At 42.2% G+C, this 19,425-nt stretch overlaps 1 protein-coding gene across 6 annotated transcripts in view; it reads left to right on the top strand.

Moving 5' to 3' along the window:
• APP (amyloid beta precursor protein) overlaps nucleotides 1–19,425 on the top strand; it is a 313,643-nt gene that overhangs the window by 153,716 nt on the left and 140,502 nt on the right. The window lies entirely within an intron of this gene.

Here is a 19,425-nt window from a genome sequence, read left to right on the forward strand (position 1 = left end):
TATAGGAATACAGTAGAACCTTGAACGGAGAAGGCAATGGCACCCCACTCCAGTACTCTTGCCTGGAAACTCCCATGGACGGAGGAGCCTGGTAGGCTGCAGTCCATGGGGTCGCTAAGAGTTGGACACGATTGAGTGACCTCACTTTCACTTTTCACTTTCCTGCATTGGAGAAGGAAATGGCAACCCACTGCAGTGTTCTTGCTGGAGAATCCTGGGAACCGGGAAGCCTGGTGGGCTGCCGTCTGATGGGTCGCATAGAGTTGGACACGCCTGAAGCAACTTAGCAACAGCAGCAGCAGCAGAACCTTGAACAGCTTAGGGGCTAGGAGCACAGACCCTGAGCACAGTGAAAAATCCCAATATAACTTTATAGTCAGTTCCAATAAAGTATTTCCACATAAAATATCATCGAATTAAAAAAATAAAGACATTCAGGCCATCAATCTGGTTGTACTATCTTTACACATTCGAAGATACAGCAGATGGACATTCATTGCCTTAATTTATGTCCTGTTTTATCCAACACATTGTGCCATATAAATACTTATAAGGAGAACTGAATGCTGAGCACGTAATGGGCTATAAATTCTTGTGTTTTGACTAAATTGTTTTAGTAAAGTATAATGTGTAATTCGGGAAATGATTTGCCAATGGATATCCCCAAATATACCGTGGTATTAGAAGTTACTTGAAAATATATCTATAGGAGAGCATGGGCTTCCTTGGTGGCTCAGACAGTAAAGAATCCACCTACAATGCAGGAGACCTGGGTTCGGCCCCTGGGTTGGGAAGATCCCCTGGAGGAGGGCATGGCAACCCACTCCAGTATTCTTGCCTGGAGAATTCCATAGACAGAGGGACCTGGCGGGCTGCAGTCCATGGGTTGCAAAGAGTCGAACATGACTGAGCAACTATGCACAGCACAGCACACCATTTTATTGAGTGCAATAGTAATTCAAATTTTATAAATGAGTTGCTATTGTAAGTATCTCCTTATAGCAAATAATGAAGTCTTCTTTTGCATTTGAGACCACTGTTAACTGTTAGTTGAACTTCATTTTCCAATGTATTCTGCTTAGCAATAGGTTGCCAGGCCAGTGTGAAGAACTCTTAACGTGGTTGTAGAAGTTGCAGTGGAGAGTTACTATCTCGTTATGACAGCTGTTCCAATACCAGTAGTCATGAGATTAATGTTGGTGGAAACTAAAAATGGTAACACATACTAGCTACAAGCCTGGAAAAGACTATCATCATGAAAGAATCACAAAGAGTCGGACACGACTGAGCAACTTCACTTTCACTTTCTTTTGTGAAAGAAAGGGCAATATTTCATTTATGGTCATGTAATGATGATAGAACGTATTTGCACTAAAAAAAAACTGTGTGGAGACAGAAATCTAATGTAATAGGTGTACCCAAGTAGTTTAGGAAAGAAACAACTTGTTAGTGAATAAGATGATCTTTGCTTCAGAAGTATCTTTGAAAGGTAACCCATGTGGAATGTAGAAAAAAAATGCTCTAAATGATCTTATTTGCAAAGCAGAAATAGAGACACAGATGTAGAGAACAAATGTACAGATATCAAGGGGGAAAAGGGGTTAGAATGAATTGAGATTGACATATATATACTATTGATGGTATATATAAAACAGATAACTAATGAGAACCTGCTGTACAGCACAGGGGACTCTACTTAATGCTCTGTGGTGACCTAAATGGGAAGGAAATCCAGAAAAGAGAGGATATATGTAAAAATATTGCTGATTCACTTTGCTGTGCAGCAGGAACTAACGCAACATTGTAAAGCAACTATACTCCAATAAAAATTAATTAAAAAGTAAAAATAAAGTGTGCTTTGGACTTAATGAAATTTTCTTGAGCCCGTTTCTTAACATCTAACATGGGAAAAATTAGAATAACCTGTGCTTGCTTTCAGAACTGAGTTAAAGAATCGATATAGATGTATGTTGAAGCGTAAAATGTACAGTTGACTTGTTTATAATGCACAGCTTGGCATTCTGAGGACAGGCCAGTGTGAGGCTGATGTTTCCTTAATCAACTCACTCTCACACTGTCAAAGAGAAAAGCTCTCCTTAGGGCGCAATGACTAATATCCTACCTCTGGTTTGCTAATCATGGCTATTATGACATGTCCCTTTTTAATGAGGTCTTTAGAAAGTATTGTAGGCTTTGTAATTATTATAATCAAAAATAAGAGATAATGACTTAAGCACTTTCTGTACTAGATGAGACTGAGAACCTTATTAAAATAAACTTGGATCGTAAACAACTGTAACGATGATTTATGACTTTAAATATGTAGGAGTGCTTTTAATTGAGGGAAGGAAAAGAATAGTAGAAAATATGATTTCCTAGGATTGGAAAATGACTGTAAAAATTAATGTGGATCAATAGAGCTCTTCTGGACATTTAAAAAGATTTGATAGATGTTCAAATAGCAGGAAAGCATTTTGCTTTCAACTTCTGTGTATGTAAAGACCTTCCATTTTATGTTTAAAGTGTTTCAGAAGAATTATGATATCTTCAGCTTGACTGATAAATTGGGGAAAATGTATATCAAAGTTTGAATCCTTTACATCCTGGAACACTAGTTCACTGGTTTTTTTAAAGTGTTTGTACCTCCTTTGAGTGTTAGTCGGTTAGCCTCAAGTAGTTTTCGGGAGAATTTTATAGTTAAAATTGTCAGAAAATTGGAGCCAAGAAGTCACACGCATGTTGAAGTGGTAATGAAGCACTTTGATTTTATGAAAATGTTTATAGTCACAGGCCAGCAACATTGCGTTTGAAGGATTTTAATGATGGTAGAACTGGTCAGAGAGGAGCAGAATGCCAAGACCACACTTTAATAGCAACTCTATATACCTAACCCACTGAGCATCCAACCTCAAATACAGCTCGTTATCGCTACTGAAACACACTTGGCAGTGCTTAGGCACAGGCCATTCCTAACAAGACAGGCTTTCCCACTTCCTTCCATTTGAAAATGTTCTTTTCCAATCTGCACGTTGGGAAATTTTATTAACTTTGTATATCCCGTCTCTGTCATGATTACTAGATCTAGAACATCTGTGAGCTTCAGCCCTGACTCCTAATTAGAAAAACAGGGTTTTTTTTTTTCTGTCATTGGCATTAGTTGAAGAAGTAGTAGTTTTCCTCATAACCTCTTCCTCTCCCTAATCAAGGTGCCAGTACAAACAGGCCCGCGTGGCCTCTAAGTAGAAGAATCTAAATATTCACAGGATATGGGACTTCTCTGCTGGTCCAGTGGCTAAAACTCAACACTCCCAATACAGGGAGCCCGGGTTCCTTCCCTGGTCAGGGGACTAGATCCCACATGCCACAGCTTTAAAAAGATAAATGAATAAAGATTCTCTGACTCAGCTCCTTGCCACTTCTCCAGCCTCACCCTCTGCCCCTCTCCCTGCTGCTGACTTCACGTCCCAGGAGTCAGCATAGCGAGTTTTCCCCACCCCAAGACTGATGAATCTCTCTATAAAGGTTTTCCCCCAGTTGTTTGGATTTCTGTTCAGCTTCTCAAAATGAATTCCCCTGATTATTCTTTTCAAGATATCCTGCTCCCAATATACTCAGTCTTACCTACCTCTGTATTTAGCCGTGACGCTAATCACACCATTGCTATTTTACTTGCTTATTGTCTGTCTGTCCCCCAATGGAATGTAAGCTTCCTAAGGGCAAGGACCTCCTTAGCCTTTTCTCTTTGCGAGCCTTAGAATCTAGCCGAATGCCTGGTCCACTGTATGTACCTGATAACATTCTGACTGACCTTTTATTATGCTATTGTTTGAAAAATAGTAAAATGCCCTGGTTAATCCATACTAGAGAGTATCCTCTCAAGGAATTTTTCACATCAATCTTGGAATTGGGAAGCAGATTGAATTATGCTTGTAGGGCATGAGGAATGTCAGGGAGGAATGGCATAATTAGACCTCAGAAGGCCAGATTCTGTTACTAGTTACATGTGGTATTGGAATAGAACATATTAGCAATGCAGAAAGTAAGTGGCCATCTGCTCTGTTATCTGTGATCTTTTAAGAAGGGTAGCTCTTCAATTTTAAAAAGCAACAACAGGGAGACAAATAGTTTTTCGAGGCAGAAGCCCAGTGTATCTCCCTTTGCCTGGAAAAGCAATAAAGCTGTAATCCTTTTCTGCTTCACTGCCCCCACCAAAAAACAAACAAACAAAAATGTATAGCACCATTGTACTTACTGGAAATGGAACAACAGTGCTTTCCAAATTTATGTATTTGTGTCCTAAATTTCTAGTCCTTCATTTGCAGCTGTCTACTGGAGGCTTCTGCAATAGATTTAAGAATCTAGCATCCAAATTCCATCGTGGTCAAAGCTGAACCCATGCATTTCTGTTTCTGGCCATCCATTCTCCCTGCCGTATCCTCCATTGCTGTTAGTAACTGTTCTCCACCCACTCTCTCCCTCTGGAGACATCAGCTTCATCTTCCCACTAACCCCCTCCATCCAAATAGCTACCAGTTCTGTCGTGTTATTTTCTCAAAGCTCTCACTTCCCAAGTCCTCCTCAGCTAGGCTCCTTGAGAGCCTTCTCCCCTGCCCACCCGTCACCCCAGACTTGCCTGTCCTTCATACTTCTGCCAGCTCATACCTGTTGAAATGCAACCAGTCTTGCCACTCTTCTGCTTAAAGTTTTTCTACATGGCTCACTAGTCGAATAAGGGCAAACTCCTCAGTCTGTGATACAAGGTCCTCCCTAAGAAATCCAAAGCCTGCATTCTGCCCACCTAGTGACGGTACCACCTGAGGTTGGCTGTAGACAGATGCACAGACAGACCTTGGAGACAGGATGGATGGCTTCCAGTCCACCGCGGTAAGGCAAGCATCATGGCAAGGGGAGCCACACAATTTTCTTGTTCCCTGTGTATATAAGTTGTTTGTACTATACTGTAGTCTCAAGTGTGCAGTAGCACTGTCCACAAAAAGTGTGCATACCTTAATTTAAAAAATGCTTTATTGCTCAAAATGTTACCATCTGAGTCTTCAGCCAGTTGTTAACTTTTTGCAGTAGTAATATCAGAGATCACTGACCGTACATCACCATGACAAATGTAATAATAACAAAAAGATTGGGATTATTGTGAGAACGACTGGACTGTGACACAAATGCTGTTGGCAAACGACGCTGATAGGCTTGCTGCCACAACCTTCAGTTTGTGAAAAATGCAGTATTTATGAAGAGCGATAAAACGAGGTCTGCCTGTATCTGTTTCTTCCTTGGAATGGAGGCCCCTTCCTGAGAATCTAGGGCAAGACGAGGGCTTAAAGCAGTTTCTGCCTGTGCTGGAGGAAGGAACAGCGTTACATGTCATTGCTTCCCAAGTAGAACTACTTATTTTTTCACAGGAGAGATGAGGGGGGAACCACAGAATTAGAGAGCTTCTCTCCTTTCCAAAGAGCAGGTACTTCAAAGGTGTTCTCAAAAGAAATGTGAGGCTGGGTCTTGCTTTGTGGCTTTTCTGAAGGGCTCTGTGGCCATTTCATGCACGAAACATCTATAGCTTTTTATTAGTGCCTGTGTGTGTAGACACATGGAAAAGGATGCTAGGCACGTAGCCTTTGCTGAAAGGGCACCTGTTCAGGGCATAGTCCCTTATTAGTACTTTTATTCTTCTTTATTGAGATACAGTACATTTACAATGTTATGTTAGTTTTAGGTGTACAACAAAGTGATTCAGTTATCACTTCAGATTCTTTCCCGTTACAGGTTATTACAAGATATTGTATATAGTTCCCCGTGCTATACACATGACCTTGTTGTCTATCTTTTCTGTATAGTAGTGTGTATCTGGTAATCCTGAACTCCTAATGTATCTCTTCCCCACCTCCCAGCATCCCTCCAATCCCTGGGTCTGGCAGATCCGCTAGAGAAGGAAATGGCAACCCACTCCAGTAGTCTTGCCTGGGAAATCTCATGGACAGAGGAGCCTGGCGGGCTATAGCCCATGGGGTCTCAAAGAGTCAGACACATCTTAGTGACTAAGCAGCAAAAACAATCAGGAGGATGGGGAATTTTGTCTGTTTTATTCCCAGCAATAACTGCAGGGTCTGGAACAAACTTACTGGAACCTAGAACCCACTCAAATATGTTAAATGACTAAGGATCATATATTGTCAACTTTCTATCCTAAATACACATAATCAAATCTTTGGATATGAGGAATTTGCTCATTCAAAGTTTTCTGGCATAATGTCTAGTTAACCAAGATTTTGTTTCGTGTATCAAGATTTTTAAATGACTCTGAAACTTTTTAATCACCTTAGGTGCTTCTCTTTAGTCCTGGTTGGTTCATGAAGCTGTCAGGAAAAGAATCTGCTTTTGATTATATATGGCTTTTCTTGCCTCCGAGATAGTCACTTAAAAAAGCAATTTTGTGTCTTACAATAATTATATTCCAACCTTAATATTTCTTAAGTCTTGCTAGAATATCATTTTCTCCCTTTCCACATATTTTTATGATTAAAGTTAAGACAACAAGTATACTAAATACTTTAGGCTATGTCAAAAATCGAGAACATTTTTCATCAGAACCCTAATGACATTATCTCACCCACAAAATTAACAATATTTTAAAAATATCATCGGATAGATTTTTTCTAAACCTGAGAATTGGTCTTCTCTGCTTGTTTTTCCACACCAGATCCCAGGCAGGACCAGACCTAGCATCTTCCATCCTTAACTCTTAGGATTCAGAACAGCCCTTTTAATATCATGACACCAAGTTAACAAAGAAACTGTACCAGTTTTCTTAGAAACTCCCCGTCCTCTGACTTGTCTTATGTCCTTGAGGTTCTATTTAGATTGTTTCTGTGTTCCTGGAATATTTTTCTTATTATGAGTATGTATTGAGACAATGAAGAAAAGATAAATTGTTTTTCAGATGTTCTAAATGAGTGCTGCTAGTTACATCAGACCTTGCGTTAATGCTTCTCTTATCTCTTTGCTGTTCTTGTGTTTTAGACACTCACTAGATTAAACAGGGCAGCCTTTAAAAGTTGGTATGAGGCAAAGTTGCTTTTATGCTAAGCTATCATTATTATAATTTTCCTTCAATTTTCTTTCATTCCTAGCATCCTGCAGTGAATACCGTTTGTTTTCTGAATTGCAAGAACTTTAGTAACTAACACACCCACAAATTTAACACTGGATTCTATTCATATAAGTAGACCACAGGGTGATAGAATTCTGAAAATACAGTCTGTCACAGAGGATGTTTGAACTTTGTTGTTGTTCAATTGCTCAGTCATGTCCGACCCTTTGTGACCTTGTGGACTGTAGCACACCAGGCTTCCCTTTCCTTTACTATCTCCCAGAGTGCTCAAACTTGTGTCCATTGAGTCACTGATGCTAGCTAACCAACTCCTCCTCTGCTGCTGCATTCTCTTGCCCTCAATCTTTCCCAGCACCAGGGTGTTTTCCAGTAAAGCAGCTCTTCACATCAGGTGGCCCAAGTATTGAAGCTTCAGCATCAGTCCTTCCAATGAATATTCAGGGTTGATTTCCTTTAGGATTGATTGGTTTGATCTCCTTGCTGTCCCAGAGACTCTCAAGAGTCTTCTCCAGCACCACAATTCAAAAGCATCAATTCTTCAGTGCTCAGCCTTCTTCATGGTCCAGCTCTCACATCCATACATGACTATTGGAAACACCTTAGCTTTTGACTAGACGGACCTTGGTCGGCAAAGTGATGTCTCTGCTTTTTAATATGCTGCCTAGGTTTGTCATAGCTTTTTTCCCAAGGAGCAAGCATCTTTTAATTTTGTGTTAGTAGTCACTGTCTGCAATGATTTTGTAGCCCAAGAAAATAAAATCTGTAACTGTTTCCACTTTTTCCCCATCTATTTGCCATGAAGCGATGGGACCAGATGCCATGATCTTTGTTTTTTGAATGTTGTGTTTTAAGCCGGCTTTTCCACTCTCCTCTTTCACTTTCATCAAGAGGCTCTTTAGTTCCCCTTTGCTTTCTGCCATTAAAGTGGTATCATCTGCATATCTGAGGTTGTTGATATTTCTCTTGGCAATCTTGATTTCAACTTGTGAGTCATCCAGCCCAGCGTTTCACATGATGTACTCTGCATATAAATTAAATAAGCAGGGTGACAATATACAGCCTTGACGTGCTCCTTCCCCAGTTTTGAACCAGTCCGTTTTTCCATCTGAAGTTGTAACTGTTGTTTCTTGTCCTGCATACAGGCTTCTCAGGAGACAGGTAAAGTGGTTTCCTGAACTTTAAAGATTAAGTAATTTTGTATTTTTTTCTCTTAAGATCTTTCCTAGGACTGCCTAACATCTGACTCTTGTTTTCAGATAAAGAAAATCAAACTGTGCTTACAGTTGTCAGAGATTACATTGATTTCGAGTGTTTTGAAGGAATATTTCTGTGGGGTTTAGTCACGCATCATTCATTCATTCACACACCTGGACCGGGTGTTGTGCCACACACTGTGCACGTGGTCTTGCCTTTATTTCTCTCTTACATGGGACTTGCTGTAGGTCAGGTGCTCTTCTAAGTACTTTGCAAATTTTAGCCCATATGTTTTCCATCATACCCCTGTGAAGCTTCCTGTTACAAGTTTGCCATTTACAGATAAGGAGATGGAGGCCCCAAGAGGTTCAGTAATTTGCTCATGGTCACAGACCTGAGATTCAGAAGCAGGCAGTTGGGTCCCATACTTCATACTTTTATGCATTCTGCCATACTGAAGAGCCCAGCCTCCTTGGACCCTGCATGCTGCCCTCTCTGAAGGAGGCTAGAGGCAGAGATCACTGTGGTTTCTGCTGTATTAATAGAATTTTGGAACTTGGACTTCCTAAAGCCCATGAGGACTCTCACTTTATTTCCTCGTGTCTCTTGTGTCCCCAGATCAGGACACAGCCTCCCATCCCCTCCTCACTCCCAACCCACCATCCATGCCAGGGGGCGGCAGTATTTCTGTGAAGAGCCAAATAATATTTGAGGCTCTGCAGGCCATATACGGTCTCTGTCACATATTTTTCTTTGAGTTTGTTTTTTTTCCCCATTCACCTTCAGTTCAGTCGCTCAGTCGTGTCTGACTGTTTGTGACCCCATGAATTGCAGCACGCCAGGCCTCCCTGTCCATCACCAACTCCCAGAGTTCACCCAAACTCATGTGCATTGAGTCGGTGATGCCATCCAGCCGTCTCATCCTCTGTCGTCCCCTTCTCCTCCTGCCCCCAATCGCTCCCAGCATCAGAGTCTTTTCCAGTGAGTCAACTCTTCACATGAGGTGGCCAAAGTATTGGAGTTTCAGCTTTAGCATCATTCCTTCCAAAGAACACCCAGGACTGATCTGCTTTAGGATGGACTGGTTGGATCTCCTTGCAGTCCAAGGGACTCTCAAGAGTCTTCTCCAACACCACAGTTCAAAAGCATCAATTCTTCGGCACTCAGCTTTCCACCCCCACCTCTACAAGTTCACTGGCTCTTTGTTGTGGCTTTCATTTTTTTTCCCCCTTGGTTGTGCTAATGCTCACCCCTATGCCAGGGTCTTTGTACACGCACTTACTCCTGTCTTAACCATACACCCACCTTGACTCTTTCAGCGTTCCAAGTCTCATGCCCACGACCTTTTCTCCATGACTATGCCCTGTCCATCCTATTCGAGAAGCTATCCCCCACCACACACACATCTTTTGTAGTCACTGGTTAACACATTTGCCTTTCCTTTCTACTGCATTTTTTGCATAGTTATTTATCTGCCCATATTCTGCCTTCCCTACTAAAACATGTTCCAAGAAAGCGGTGGCTCTGTCTCGTTCACTCCTCCACCCCCTGTGCCTGAAACAGCACCTGGCACTTGGTAAAAAGAAACACTGATGTGTGGCTTTGAGATGCACATAGTGGGATGATTGGATGAATGGGTGAATTAACGCATTACCCCCCCACACTTTTTTTTTGCTCAGTATCAATTTGTGCACATCCCTCTCAACTCAAATACTCAACTGTTCACTGACTACAGAAAAAAAAATATATGGATATGTGGTCTCTGCAGCTGAGCATCTATCACTTAAAATTCAGAGCCCATGTGAAATTCTGGTGTAGCCAGGCTGATGGACTTGTTATTCCTGGTTGTTCATTATCAGGCTATTCCTACCTCATACTCACACCCACTTTTCATGTCCTACCAGCCCTGACACCTCTCGCTCACAAGAATTACTTTCCTGTGGACTTTCTAATGCATTCAGCACATGGCACATCTACTAAGCAGTAAGGAGTGTGGATTCTCTCGCCGGCATAGGGATTCATTACATGTGTAAGTGTTCATGCATCCTAGTTTAGATTAAGGTTATGACCTGTCTAACTCACCCTTAAGGCCTGAGTCATGAATTTTGGGTGTCTTATTTGGTCTTTATCTTCCTAAACCAGGAACCTATGACCGGGGGTCCAGAGGAAGCTAGTGAACAATCTGTAAGGAATGCCTTTAGCTGCAAGTAACAGAAATCCAGTCATTGGTGTTGGGAGTGCTGGGCTAGCATGGTGATACACAGAGCCCTCCTTTTTGTATCTTTCCCCCTCACCATCTTAATTAGCTTCTACATCCTAATGTTCCTCACCTACTGGTTGACAGATGGCTGTTGCCCCACCAGTTAAAGTAGAAGAGCAGGGGATAAAGGAACAAAAGAGCTCTGACCATGAGTAGGAATCTTATCATCTGGAAAGTAAAAACTTTCCTGAAATCCCCACCTAGAAGTTCAAGTATGTGTCCCCTGGCATCAGATTATTCAGCAATATCTTGGTCGCCTTCCTTTCCCTGTCCACAAGGCCATGGAGAATTTGGTCCCTTACTTTCTCTGGTCAAAAAATGGATAGAGGAAGGTGTTAAGAATGGCTTTAGCATAGCGTACAAAGAGTTCCTGCTACAGGGCATTTTTCAGGAGAGGTTAGTCAGATTCTCAGAGATCCTTTCATTGACAAGTTAATAATACCCACTACCTAAGGAATGGGGCTTCCTTCATAGCTCAGTTGGTAAAGAATCTGCCTGCAATGCAAGAGACCTGAGTTTGATTCCTGGGTTGGGAAGATACTGTGGAGAAGGAAATGGCAATCCACTCCAATATTCTTGCCTGGAGAATCCCAGGGACAGAGGAATCCATGGGATTGCAAGAGTTGGACACGACTTAGCAACTAAACCACCACCACCACCTAAGAAATGCCATCAAAGCAACTATACTGAAACTCAATACACTGCTCAAGAGAAATCTGTGGGGGTCAGTTTTAGATGTTACCTATAGGTAACAGAGTCTAACAGTGTATTAAAAGTAAGTAATTTTTTTTTAGTAATCATCAGCATATGATGGATTGAATACTATGAGCATCAAATTCACTTAACAAAATATCTAAACTGATGAATTAATTTAGAGAATTAGTAACTTAACTAATTCAATGAGGCCAAATTTATATGTATTATAATCTTCTATGTTTTAATGTGTTCAGCTCCTTATAATTTTTGCTCATAGGGGGTTGGGAGCTTGAAATGGAGGTATACTTTTTCCGATTTGTAGGCCCTGAAAATAACAGTTTGATTATCCTAGACCAGTTGTGAGAGTATGTAAGAAGAGTAGCCATGTCCTCTCCTTTTTAATCCTTTTTGCTGAACTGATGGGTCAGATGGTAAAAAATCCACCTGCAATGTGGGAGACTTGGGTTCGATCCCTGGGTTGGGAAGATCCCCTGGAGAAGGGAAAGGCTGCCCACTCCAATATTCTTGCCTAGAGAATCCCTATGGACCAAGGAGCCTGGTGGGCTACAGTCCATGGGGTTGCAAAGAGTCTGATATGATTGAGAGACTGAGCACACAGCACACATTGTACATAGGGGCTTCCCAGTGGCTCAGTGATGAAGAATCCGCCTGCCAGTGCCGGAGACGTGGGTTTGATCAGTGGTTCGGGAAGATCCCCTGGAGTAACAATGACAACCCCCTCCAGTATTCCTGCCTGGAGAATCCCATGGACAGAGGAGCCTGGCGGGCTACAGTCTATGGGGCTGCAAAGACTCAGACACGACTGAAGCAACTAAACAGGCACACCGTGTACACAGAGAGAAGCGCAGCTAACACAGTATTACAGCTCGATGGATTTTCAAAACAGGACACACCCAGAGCAAAGCACAGCCTTGCCGACTCCCAGAAGCCCCCCTTCTGCTTGCTCCTGGTCATAAACTTCCCCTCGCCAAAGTGTAACAGCTCCTCGAGTTCTAACATGGGTGAGGAGTAACTGTTTTCATGGTTTATATAAATAGAATCATTTACATGAAGTGTGCCTTCCATCTGATGTTTGGCTTCTAATGGTGCCTTTTAGATGGGGGAGAGAGTGGCTTTTTCTTACTTAGCTGTCCCCTCTCTTGTAACATTTACTCAGAACCGTGAATAATAAGTTTCCTACTTTCTCACATTTTCTGGCAACTTCTAATTTTCCTAATTTAGCAGCCATAATTTCAGGGACTGCTTCCCTTGGGGACAAATGTATCCAGCCATCATACCTTCCAGGCTAAACTGGCAGCACTAAGACCTGGGCTGGAATGAGTGGGAAAGGACTGTCTGTTTACCTTTTTGAAAACTTTGCTTTTTCTCTCTATCCCCTTACCCTGGGAGACTCTTTTCTTCCCCTTTCTCGATGAACACAGAAGTGTCTGAGTGTCTTCCTGTTGAGACTGTGGGTCCTTACATTCTGGGAGCTGCCAGCGGCTCTGTTTTCACTCTTCCCTCATCTCTGCTGTAGTTCGGGTCTCCTCATTGTCAATTCACAAAAACCCTGGGAATCAACTTTCTCTCTGCCCTTTCCTCTCCTTTGTCCTACAGAGTGCAGGGAGAGAAAAGTTATCAGTCTTAACAGAGAAGATGAAAGAATAAATACAGCTTTTTTAGAGAATGCAAATGGTGAACTGTTTTGCATGACTTAAACAAAAATCGACTGAAACTAGTAAGTGAATCAGAATCTTTTCTTGTCTTGAGGGCGTCTTAGGGAGCCAGCTGTGATGAGTGGAATCTATCAAGGTCAGACTTAGAAATCTGAACACCACCTTTGTGATGTAGTGTATCCTTCACCCACCTAAAGTCTTACTTGCTGATACACAAAATTGTATCCTCGGTGATTGATTTCCTCATAATAATGTCCCTGTGGCCCTTCAACCTGTTTATTAAATTCAGATGCTCCTAAGATGATGAGCGTTTTCAGATCATTCCCTCATGCCTTAAAATTGTTTTCATTATTGGAATTTAAAGGCTGGAAAAGCTGTCTACTCTAAATTGACAGAGGCTAAAATGTGTGAGTGAATGAATATTCCACCGTGTGCTCAAAGTACTATTTTACTGTGAGTTTACTTGTTGATAAGACATTGCTCTATGATGCTCAGCCTCACATTTCCAGAAACTAGACCTTCTTGCCTTTTTTTTTTTTTTTTTGGTAACTCTGGCTCACCTTGGGGACTTCCCTGGTGGTCCAGTGGCTAAGACTCTGAGCTCCTAATGCAGGGGTCCTGGGTTCACTCCTTGGTCAGGGAGTTAGATCCCACATGCCCCATGAAAGTGAAAATGAAAGTGTTAGTCACTCAGTTGTGTCTGACTCTTTGTGATCCCCATAGACTGTAGCCCACCAGGCTCCTCCATCCATGGGATTCTCCAGGCAAGAATACTGAAGTGGGTTGCCATTTCCTTCTCCAGGAGATCTTCCCAACCCAGGGATCAAACCCGGGTCTTATGTGTTGCAGGGGGATTCTTTACCATCAGAGCCTCCTGGGAAGCCCCAACACAGAGCCAAATAAAAAAATAAATGTAAAGCTGACTCACCTTGGTCACATCACAGAACAGAGTTGTCTAGCAGTTGAAGAGAAGGTGGAAATTTTTATTTATTTATTTTTCCCTTTCTGCGTTTCCAGCTATTTATGAAAACTGCAAACAGAAGTTATAATCTTGGCATGTTGGGGCTTTTAGGAGAAGATGCCACATCATTAAAACATAGCTGTGTGCTACTGTTTTAATGGTGTCCAAAGAGATAATTGAATTCATAGACGTCTAAATTTAATTCCAGAAATCAAAGCTATGGTAATAGGAACTGGACGTGAGTTCTTTCAGGCCAAGTAATTTAATTCCTCAGCCAGCTGAACTGTTCTGTGTCTCTGTTCCTTGTTATTACACCATGAAATTGCTCGGGCAGATGCAGTGATGGATGGTAGGCATGTATTTCACTCTTTTTCATGGCTGGACACATACCAGAATGCAGATCGCTTTAAACACAGCTGTCTTTATACACATGCTTTCTGTTTGGAGTTTTAAGTGCAGCATTCAAGTCATAACGGAGGTGGTTGGGGGACTTTGGGGATGCCCTGTTTTCATCATCCCTCCCAGAAGCCCACTGTTGTCTTTACCCTGGATTACATACCTGGACCCTGGCATTCCACCCGCACTTCACACGTTTGTAGTTTAAGAAGACTCATTGGATTTGATTTTTCTCCCTTGTTTTCCATAAATTTCCCACTTAATTTGGAGAACTAAGGAGTATTGGTGTACATGTTTCCGTGTTACTCTCTCCATCCATCCCACCCTCTCCTTCCGCCCTCTCGCCCGTGTCCATAAGTCTGTTCTCTGTGCCTTCATATACATTACCATATGTCAAACAGAGAGCCAGTGGGAATTTGCTGTATGACTCAGTGAACTCAAACCAGGGCTCTATGACAACCAGGAGGAGTGGGATGGGGTGGGAGGGAGGATAAGAGGAAGGGGACATCCTTATACCTATGGCTGATTCATGCTGATGTATGGCAGAAACCAACACAGTATTGTAAAGCTATACCCTTCATTTAAAAACAAATAACTTTTAAAAATACAAATAAAGAGTGTTGGTGACTGCGATCTCATTGAATACAGAAGAGAGCTCAAACACAAGAAACTGGCCCAAGGCATGCATTAAGTCATCTTTATTCACTAGCAGTACACCAAGATTTTGTAGAAAAATGAGGAGGCAGTATATTGGCTAAAATTGAGGCATCTAGTTCAGTTCAGTCGCTCAGTCGTGTCTGACACTTTGCAACCCCATGAGCCGCAGCACGCCAGGCCTCCCTGTCTATCACCAACTCCCGTAGTCCACCGAAACTCATGTCATTGAGTTGGTGATGCCATCCAACCATCTCCGCCTCTGTCTTCCTCTTCTCCTCCGGCTCTCAACCTTTCCCAGCATCAGGGTCTTTTCAAATGAGTCAGCTCTTCCCATCAGGTGGCCAAAATATTGGAGTTTCAGCTTCAACATCAGACTTTCCCATGAACAACCAGGACTGATCTCCTTTAGGATGGACTGGTTGGATCTCCTTGCAGTCCAAAGGACTCTCAAGAGTCTTCTCCAACACCACAGTTCAAAAGCATCAATTCTTCAGCGCTCAGCTTTCTTTATAGTCCCAACTCTCACATCCATACATGACCACAGGAAAAACCATAGCCTTGACTAAAAAGGACCTTTGTTGGCAAAGTAACATCTCTGCTTTTGAATATGCTATCTAGGTTGGTCATAACTTTCCTTCCAAGGAGTAAACGTCTTCTGATTTCATGGCTGCAGTCACCATCTGCAGTGATTTTGGAGCCAAAAAAAATAAAGTCTGACACTGTTTCCACTTTTTCACCATCTATTGGCCATAAAGTGATGGGACCAGATGCCATGATCTCAGTTTTCAGAATATTGTGCTTTAGGCCAACTTTTGCACTCTCCTCTTTCACTTTCATCAAGAGGCTCTTTAGTTCTTCTTCACTTTCTGCCATAAGGGTGGTGTCATCTGCATATGTGAGGTTATTGATATTTCTCCCAGCAGTCTTGATTCCAGCTTGTGCTTCCTCCAGCCCAGCATTTCTCATGATGTACTATGCATAGAAGTTAAATAAGCAGAGTGACAGTATACAGCCTTGATGTATTCCTTTTCCTATTTGGAACCAGTCTATTGTTCCATGTCCAGTTCTAACTGTTGCTTCCTGACCTGCATACAGGTTTCTCAAGAGGCAGGTCAGGTGGTCTGGTATGCCCATCTCTTTCAGAATTTTCCACAGTTTATTGTGGTCCACACAGTCAAAGGCTTTGGCATAGTCAATAAAACAGAAATAGATGTTTTTCTGGAACTCTCTTGCTTTTTCCATGATCCAGCAGATGTTGGCAATTTGATCTCTGGTTCCTCTGCCTTTTCTAAAACCAGCTTGAACATCTGGAAGTTTACAGTTCACGTATTGCTGAAGCCTGGCTTGGAGAATTTTGAGCATTACTTTACTAGCATGTGAGATGAGTGCAATTGTGCGGTAGTTTGAGTATTCTTTGGCATCGCCTTTCTTTGGGATTTGAATGAAAACTGACCTTTTCCAGTCCTGTGGCCACTGCTGAGTTCTCCAAATTTGCTGGAATATTGAGTGCAGCACTTTCACAGCATCATCTTTCAGGATTTGAAATAGCTCAACTGGAATCCCATCACCTCTGCTAGCTTTGTTCCTAGTGATGCTTCCTAAGGCCCACTTGACTTCACATTTCAGGATGTCTGGCTCTAGGTGAGTGATCACACCATTGTGATTATCCGGGTCGTGAAGGTCTTTTTTGTACAGTTCTTCTGTGTATTCTTGCCTCCTCTTCCAATATCTTCTGCTTCTGTTAGGTCCATAGCATTTCTGTCGTTTATCTAGCCTATCTTTGCATGAGATGTTCCCTTGGTATCTCTGATTTTCTTGAAGAGATCGCTAATCTTTTCCATTCTATTGTTTTCTTCTATTTCGCTGAAGAAGGCTTTCTTGTCTCTCCTTGTTATTCTTTGGAACTCTGCATTCAAATGGGTATATCTTTCCTTTTCTCCTTTGCTTTTTGCCTCTCTCCTTTTCACAGCTACTTGTAAGCCCTCCCCAGCCAGCCATTTTGCTTTTTTGCATTTCTTTTTGTTCGGGATGGTCTTGATTCCCGTCTCCTGTACAATATCACAAATCTCCGTCCATAGTTCATCAGGCACTCTACCAGATCTAGTCCCTTAAATCTATTTCTCACTTCCACTGTATAGTTATAAGGGATTTGATTTAGGTCATACCTGAATGGTCTAGTGGTTTTCTCCACTTTATTCAATTTCAGTCTGAATTTGACAATAAGGAGTTCATGATTTGAGCCACAGTCAGCTCCCAGTCTTGTTTTTGCTGACTGTATAGAGCTTCTCCATTCTGGCTGCAAAGAATATAATCAGTCTGATTTTAGAGTCGACTATCTGGTGATGTCCACGTGTAGAGTCTTCTCTTGTGTTGTTGGAAGAGGGTGTTTGCTATGACCAGTGCGTTCTCTTGACAGAACTCTGTTAGCCTTTCCCATGCTTCATTCTGTACTCCAAAGCCAAATTTGCCTGATACTCCAGGTGTTTCTTGACTTCCTACTTTTGCATTCCAGTCCCCTATAATGAAAAGGACATCTTTTTGGGGTGTTAGTTCTAGAAGGTCTTGTAGGTCTTCATAGAACTGTTCAGCTTCAGCTTATTCAGTGTTACTGGTCGGGGCATAGACTTGGATTACTGTGATATTGAATGGTTTGTCTTGGAAACAAACAGAGATAATTCCGTCGTTTTTGAGATTGCATCCAGGTACTGCATTTCGGACTCTTTTGTTGATCATGATGGCTACTCCATTTCTTCTAAGGGATTCCTGCCCACAGTAGTAGATAGAATGGTCATTTGAGTTAAATTCACCCATTCCAGTCCATCTTAGTTTGCCGATTCCTAGAATGTCAATGTTCGCTCTTGCCATCTCCTGTTTGACCACTTCCAATTTGCCAAATTACCCTTTGCAACCCCATGAACTGTAGCCTTCCAGGCTCCTCTGTCCTTGGGATTTTCCAGCCAAGAATGCTGGAATGGATTGCTCTTTCCTTCTCCAGGGGATCTTCCCAACCCAGGAATCAGATGCAAATTTCCTGCGTTGCAGGCAGACTCCTGGTCGCCTGAGCCATGAGGGTAGTCAAGGGTCTTTTCCAGTGAGTCAGCTCTTTGGTGAGGTGGTCAAATTATTGGAGCTTCAGCATCAGTCCTTCTAGTGGATATTCAGGGTTGCTTTCCTTTAGGAATGACTGGTTTGACCTTGCTGTCCAGTGGACTCTCAAATCTTCTCCAGCACCGCAATTCAAAAGCATCTATTTTTCAGTGCCCATCCTTCCTTATGGTCCAACTCTCACATTCCGTACATGACTACTGGAAAAACCAATTTCTTCTTCCCCTTTCATTTCCAGTGTAAACATTCCATAGTAATTTTGAGCCAATTTCCACATCCACTTATTGAATATCTACCATGCAGGCGTTTTGTGATATTTTCACATGTTTAACAAAGAGTAATGCCAAGTATTACAGTAAACTTTGTTTTGGTATCCCCCACCCAAAGTTTTTAATCGACTTTATTGTTAAGAGCAATTTTATGTTTAGAAAACAATTTGTGCAGGAAATACAGAGCCCTCCCTCATGAATTATTAACATTTTGCTTTGGTATTGTACACTTGAACCAATATTGCTGTATCATTAATAAAATCCATAGTTTACTTTAGAGCTCACGTTTTGCGTTGTACAGTTCTATGGGTTTTCACAAATGCATGCTTGTATGTTGGACTATTATATATCGTCTCTGATACCGTGTATTACAGAGTAGTCTCACTACTCTCTCACTATCCCCTCTGTTCTGCCTGTTCATGCCTTCCTTCCTCACCCCAGACTCCTACCAACCACTGATCTTTTTGTGGTCTCCATTCAGTTCAGTTCTGTCACTCAGCCGTGTCCGACTCTTTGTGACCCCATGAACTGCAACACTCCAGGCCTCCCTGTCCATCACCAACTCCCAGAGTTCACCCAAACGCATGTGCATTGAGTCGGTGATGCCATCCAACCATTTTATCCTCTGTCGTCCCCTTCTTCTCCCCCCTTCAATCTTTCTCAGCATCAGGGTCTTTTCAAACAAGTCAGTTCTTCGCATCAGGTGGCCAAAGTATTGGGGTTTCAGCATCAGTCCTTCCAATGAACACCCAGGACTGATCTCCTTTAGGATGGACTGGTTGGATCTCCTTGCAGTCCAAGGGACTCTCAAGAGTCTTCTCCAACACCAGTTCAAGAGCATCAATTCTTCAGCACTCAGCTTTGTCTATAGTCCAACTCTCATATCCATATATCACTACTGGAAAAATCATAGCTCCATAACCACGGTCTCCATAACTTTACCTTTTCCAGAATGTCATATAGTTGGAATCACGGTATCCTCTTTTTGCAACAGTGTAAACTAAGATCTGTGTTCGGGGATTAAAAAGTTGCAGATCTACTGAGCTGGGATTCACAGTGTGACCTGCTGGCTTCAGACCTCCCATGTG

The sequence above is a fragment of the Ovis canadensis genome, chromosome 1 (assembly GCF_042477335.2).
Source record: "Ovis canadensis isolate MfBH-ARS-UI-01 breed Bighorn chromosome 1, ARS-UI_OviCan_v2, whole genome shotgun sequence".
Classification (NCBI taxonomy): domain Eukaryota; kingdom Metazoa; phylum Chordata; class Mammalia; order Artiodactyla; family Bovidae; genus Ovis; species Ovis canadensis.